The sequence below is a fragment of the Candoia aspera genome, chromosome 1 (assembly GCF_035149785.1).
Source record: "Candoia aspera isolate rCanAsp1 chromosome 1, rCanAsp1.hap2, whole genome shotgun sequence".
Taxonomy (NCBI): Eukaryota; Metazoa; Chordata; class Lepidosauria; order Squamata; family Boidae; genus Candoia; species Candoia aspera.
In genome coordinates this window covers 287,471,468-287,477,467 of record NC_086153.1, presented here as the reverse complement: position 1 = coordinate 287,477,467, position 6,000 = coordinate 287,471,468, and positions in this window count along the sequence as shown.

Below are 6,000 nucleotides of genomic sequence, written 5' to 3'. Positions count from 1 at the left end.
GCTGCAGCTGTGATACCACACCAACACTCCAGCCTCTCTGTCTTCTCCACATTATGCTGTTGCTTTACATTAATATAGAGTAGGTACTCTATTGCATTTTACTGTGTTCTTCATTAAAATAATAAAAAGCTGATATCACATCAACAGCATTTCCCTATTGGCCAACAAGTTCATTGGTAGTGCACAATCAATTGCATGGTGTCTGCTTATTTTGGGAACTGATTCCAAAGGAAAATAATATCCGAACCCTATGAAAGTTCCTATTAGCAAGAGTGAAAAATACGAAGACTTTCATCCAATGAAGTAAAAGTCATATCCTAGGGTGGCTGATCAGCAAAATCCCACCTGCCAGTCACAGTAGGTGCTCTCATAAACTCTTTTGCCTCTGTTGCACCAATGTTGTTGCCTCTGGCAGTGGTCAATAGCTCTTGGACTGGTGTGCCAGTGAAACAGCAGGGGTTGGTTTATAATGCCAGTACTACAAGAACATTTTTTACTTGTATCCCTATAATTTTCTTTCTAGTATGATAGATTGAGCTACAGTAAAACACACAGCATTGATCAGGCAAGATGGTGTGTGTGTGTGTGTGTGTGTGTGTGTATAAATATAAATATAAATTTGAATGTGGTATCACTTTCTAGTAAAGTTCGAATTCTACTATGTTGGCTTTAGTTTTACATAAAAATATTTTGTTTTGCTGAATCATTACTTATAACTCTTTTGATAAATTATTTATAGCTAATACCAAAATGCATGCAGTAAACTCTCTTTTAAAACTACAAATATTAAAACAAAAAAACAGAAGACCTTTTTCTTCTAATTGGATCCATCTGGGGTTTTTACATTATATAAAGAAAACTTAATTGTTAATCAACACTTGTAATTTCATTGACTGTTGGGATTAAAAAGAAAAACCTTGCTGCTTCAAAAAGAGTGATAAACATTTTGATCAGCTAAATCAAAATTCATGTTTCGTGGATAAATTAAAAGTTTTCCAAGAAGATTCTTGTTTCCCAGTTAAACTATAAGTACCAAATATACCAGTTCTGATAAACTCTCAGTGCCACACTTTAGATTTCTACCTAGCAGAAAGCAAAGGCAAGTAAGGTAGAATTATTGCCTGGCCCTCAATTCTGAAGTTTCCAGCTTCATATTTCTAGAGCTGTGGACAGCAAATCATAGATATTAAAATTCAGCTACCGTATAGTGAACCAGACAATCATTTATTATGTATTTGTGTATCCATGGAGGTCCACATGGGGCCAAAGGGGAACAAGTGACAAAATGTGCTTTGCAACCTCACAACACAAAACTTGTCCCTATGTACTTCTGCAACCCAAGTATGAATGGGCAGAGCTTGCATCATTGATTGATTGATTGATTATGTGCCATCAAGTTATTTTAGACTCCTAGTGACCACATAGATATTTTTTTCTCCATGATGATCTATTCCTAGCCTGTTCTTTCAAGTCTCTGTAATGATATGTGGGAATGACCTTGGAAAATATGGGGGGGGGGGGGGAGATGCCTAGGGAATGATCAGATAAGAGAGGTCATAGCCCACAGCTGCATAATGGGAGGAGAAAGAAACTGAGAAAGGAACCCCCCTAACTTATCAGGTGGTAAAAGAGATGGATTTGTATTTTCATTCTTACAAGATTCTGTTAATATAGCCTTACAATAAAATAGAATTAGCTCATCTGGTTGGGTTTCCTGTCTGGTCTACCTGGGAAGGCTGACAGTCTCCCAACAGTGCATTTGTCACCAGTGTAACTGAATCTGTCCATCTTGCTGCTTGTCATCCTCCTCTTTCCTTCCATCTTTCCCATCATTAGAGTCTTTTCCAGAGAGCTGGGTCTTTGCATAATGTGTGTAAAGTAGGAGGAGTGCAAAGTAGGAGGAGTGCTTTACCATTGTCTTCTCCCATGCAGTATAAATCGATGCCTTTGCCATTGTCACTAAAGTGATCATCCGCCTGTGGCATCTTCCTATATCACTGCTGCCCAGTATAGGTTCCTGCTTGCTTTAGCTGGGCAACTGGGATGACTTTCACACTTTGAGTGACCCTGATGGAAGTGTATACTCTTGGCATACATTCCTGATGTTCTTCATTCACTCCTCCCAGGAACACCCCACCACCACCACGATGAGGCAGCACAGCAGGACTTGGGGGGAGCTTGCATCATGACATGAATTCTACCATCTTGGCACCATCAGAACTATCTGCAGACTTTCTGTCTCTATCCTCACACGTCATGCAAATATTTTCACAGTTATCTTAAAAGTGTTAAAAACACTTTCCCATTGTTTCACTAACAAGAATAAGAACCTCTTTTTCCACAAAGGAAACAAAAATCCAGGTCTGCCTGAACTCTATCAGCATTCCTCAGCACAAGAGAAATTGTTCACTTGAAAGTAAATGGGATCTCATTTGCTATAATTGGTGTTAGCAAACAGATACTTTTGAATAGCTGTTGAAAGGGACCATATTGCTTTTATAAGACTCAATAATAGTAGTAAAAAGTAAGAAGAAAGTAAGAGTATCAATAGCAGTAATAACTTTTTATAAAATAATTCTTAACTTTCTATAATTAAAATAAAACAGGATAAAAATGAAGGCATTACAAAATCCATCTCAGTAAAATAATGACTAACTAAAATTTGGATATAACGAACCTTAACAAAACAGTACAGCCTCCTACTGCAGGAGAAGGCAAAGAAATATGTCCTCAACAGACAACAAGAACACCACCCTGAAGAGGTTCATATAGGCTAAATGGAATGGCAAAATGGTAGCAATCACAATACTGAAGTGCGGGTGGGGGTGGGGAATCCAGAGCCCACAGAGAAGCAGTATAGGAACAGCTCAGGATCCAGCATTTATGTTTCTAGCTCTGGGTTTCATTTGTTTCCTTATTTATTCATGTACATACTGTATTTTAACCTATTTATATGAGCTATTCTTCATAAAAAACAATGAAACTGTATGTTGTTTGCTTGCTTGCTTGCTTGTTTCCTTTAAATGTGATTCATTGATAAACAGCACATGGGGGAGGGGGGAATAAAAGTAATAAAGTACATAAAAGCCACTAACCCATTTTATTCTGGTTAATTTCAAAATATGTACTCTAAAATGCCAGGAAGAAGAGAAATGTTTTAGTTTTGCTCTGGAAAGAGAACAATATAGGGACCAACATGCATTCCATAACTGGGACTGAAACAATATGGATTCTGAAACAATAACCATGAAATATTGGGTTGGAACCAAGCCCCCCAGTGTGTAATTACTACTCATAATGAGAGGCTGCTGGTTTCCCATCTAAGTAGCAACACTCCATCCACCTGACAGTTCCAGATGCTTCCTAACCTTCTGGAATAGAAGAAAGGGGTACATCTTGTGAGCAAGAATTGACAGTCTGCATTATTAAACAGAAATTCTTCTTCTGCTCAGGCATTTTTAATCCCTAATTTTAAAGAACTGAGGAGAAAGGAATGGGGTTGTATGATGTTCAGCCAATAACTGCATTTATGTTTAAGAAACATTATAAATATAGCTGCTGGTGAAACTTGTAGTAATATTTGGAAATGAAAAAAAAAAGTGTAAGCAAAGAAAAAAACTGTCACCTTTTCTATAGTACAAAATGTTACAATTTTCTTTTTTCCTTCAGAGTTGTGGCTGTGTATATACAATACATGAATAGAAAATAAAAGCAATCTTATTATACATATTGGAACTTGGAAAAATGTGTAGCACCATGCATACAAGTAAGCTGTTTGCAATTCTATTTTTAACGGAAAATTAGGTAATTAATCCACCTACCAACTATGAATTCTATGACTTGGTTTAGAGAAGTGACTTTGAATGAGTTATGTTGGTAATAAAGTTTGTATATGTACATAATGTGTGCGCAAATGCTTAAGAACTACAGCTGTCACAACCTAGGAGTATTTGTGAAGTGACTCATAATAGAAGTTTAAAGAATATACAGAAAAGTAACTCTTTTTTCTCCAAATCACTTATTTTAAAAGTTCATCAAATGGAATTCAACCTTTTAATCATAGGAGTGCTATTAATCTGCCAACCTGTGTGATAAAATATAAGGAATATGTTTTCAAGAAACTTTTTTTTTTTTCCTCAAGACTGGGAAAAAATATTTGGGCGGATTATAAGGCAGTATAGCTGAGCAGGGATGAGGGATGTTCTAAATCTATTAGCAAGGCACTGCTTGCCTTCATTTCTGTTCAATATTTCTTTAAGCTATAAAATTGCATTATGTTAATTCAGTGTACAATCTAAATGATAAAAGCAGCTAATGTGATTACCTCTTGCTGTGCTATAAACCTTTCAGTAAAGCAAGCATTCAACTGTTTCTTATGATAGCAGTGTTATGTGCAGTGGATTACACACAGATCATTTTTAAGTGGTCGGAACATACCTTAAATTTACACATTCTAGCAAGGCACCATGGTAAAGCATTTGAAGCAGACTCAAATAACCGTTCCTTGAACTGCATTAGTTTCTAAGTGAGGCTCAGGGGACTGGGACTTGTCTCTTCACAAAAGCAAAGAAAAAGTGACTGTGAAACAGTACATAAAAAAGGTTGTCTACACTCCTAACATTAAGCGTATGAGAAATCCTATTGACAGAGTGAGTGCAGCCCATAAACACTTTGGAAAGGAATGTGTTCTTTTTCTAAACTAAGATTAAAGAAAGTGAAAGTGAGAAGATAAGTCCATCTCACTGAGCCTCACTGTCTGAAATAGCACAAATTTATTTGCACGATATTTCCCTTTCAGAGATTTCCCATAATTCTGCCCCAAAACTACAAAAAAATGAAACTAGGTGCTAAACAGGTGCATTCAAGATCATTTTGCTAACATCCAGTAGATAATGGAAAAAGCAAGGGAGTTCCAAAGAAAAAGAAAAAAAAAAAGATGTCAATCCTTGCTTTATTAGTTATACAAAGTCTCTTGATTATGTAGACAAAAATAAACTGTGAATAATCTTTAACATGTGTGCATACTGGACTATCTCATCCCTCTAATTTAAGAATTTGTATGATGGTCAGGAAGAAATGGTTAGAATGGAATATCAAGCAACCAAATGGCTAAAAATTGGGAAAGGAGTATACCAAGGTTGTACACGGTCACCTTACTTATTTAATTTAATACACAGAATATATTATGAGAATGGGTGGAGTAGAGGAAATAGAAATTGGACTTAAGATTTCTTTTAAGGAATCTCTTCTTGAAGATAAAGGAACACTCAAATCTAGTCTGCATGCATCTATCATCCATCCATCCATCCATCCATCCATCCATCCATCCATCCATCTATCTATCTATGCATTATGTCAACAGGCAAAACCAACCCAATACAAATAGGCAGAGGCAAAGCTGAAGTGGAAACAGGTATTATATTTCTATTCAAGCATGTTTCAGCATCTCAGTAAGGACTGGATGCTTTGGCTGCAACTGAGAAACCTGAGGTGTTAATATATTTGATGGAAATGATATTTGAAATTAAACCCGCCTCCTTTTTAATCAAAAATTGAAGAAAAAATTAAAATCAATATTAAGGACATTTAAGACTCATGGATTAAAGAACTGGAACATCCAATAACAGAACATCAATGGTTTCAAGTCATAAAATATTAAATTTGCTTCAGTGGATTTACAAGTAAAACAATGATTCATTTCAAGTTTATTGGACACCCTCAAAGATTGTATTTGAAAGGATGGACATCTGATTTTTTTCTGTTGATGATATAAAAAAGTTGAGGGGTCATTGACTTATATGATTTGGTCCTGTGAATCACTGACTTCTGGTTGGAATAATATTTTAATGTACATAGATTATGAGGACATTTTAGTGTTAAAGATTTTCATGAAATGTTAAATTGTATCCACAAACTTTGGAATTTGACTATTTTTGAAGAGTTGTGGTTGTATTGGGCCTGAGGTTTTACTAAGAATTATTTTGAGAAATGGGAAAAGTA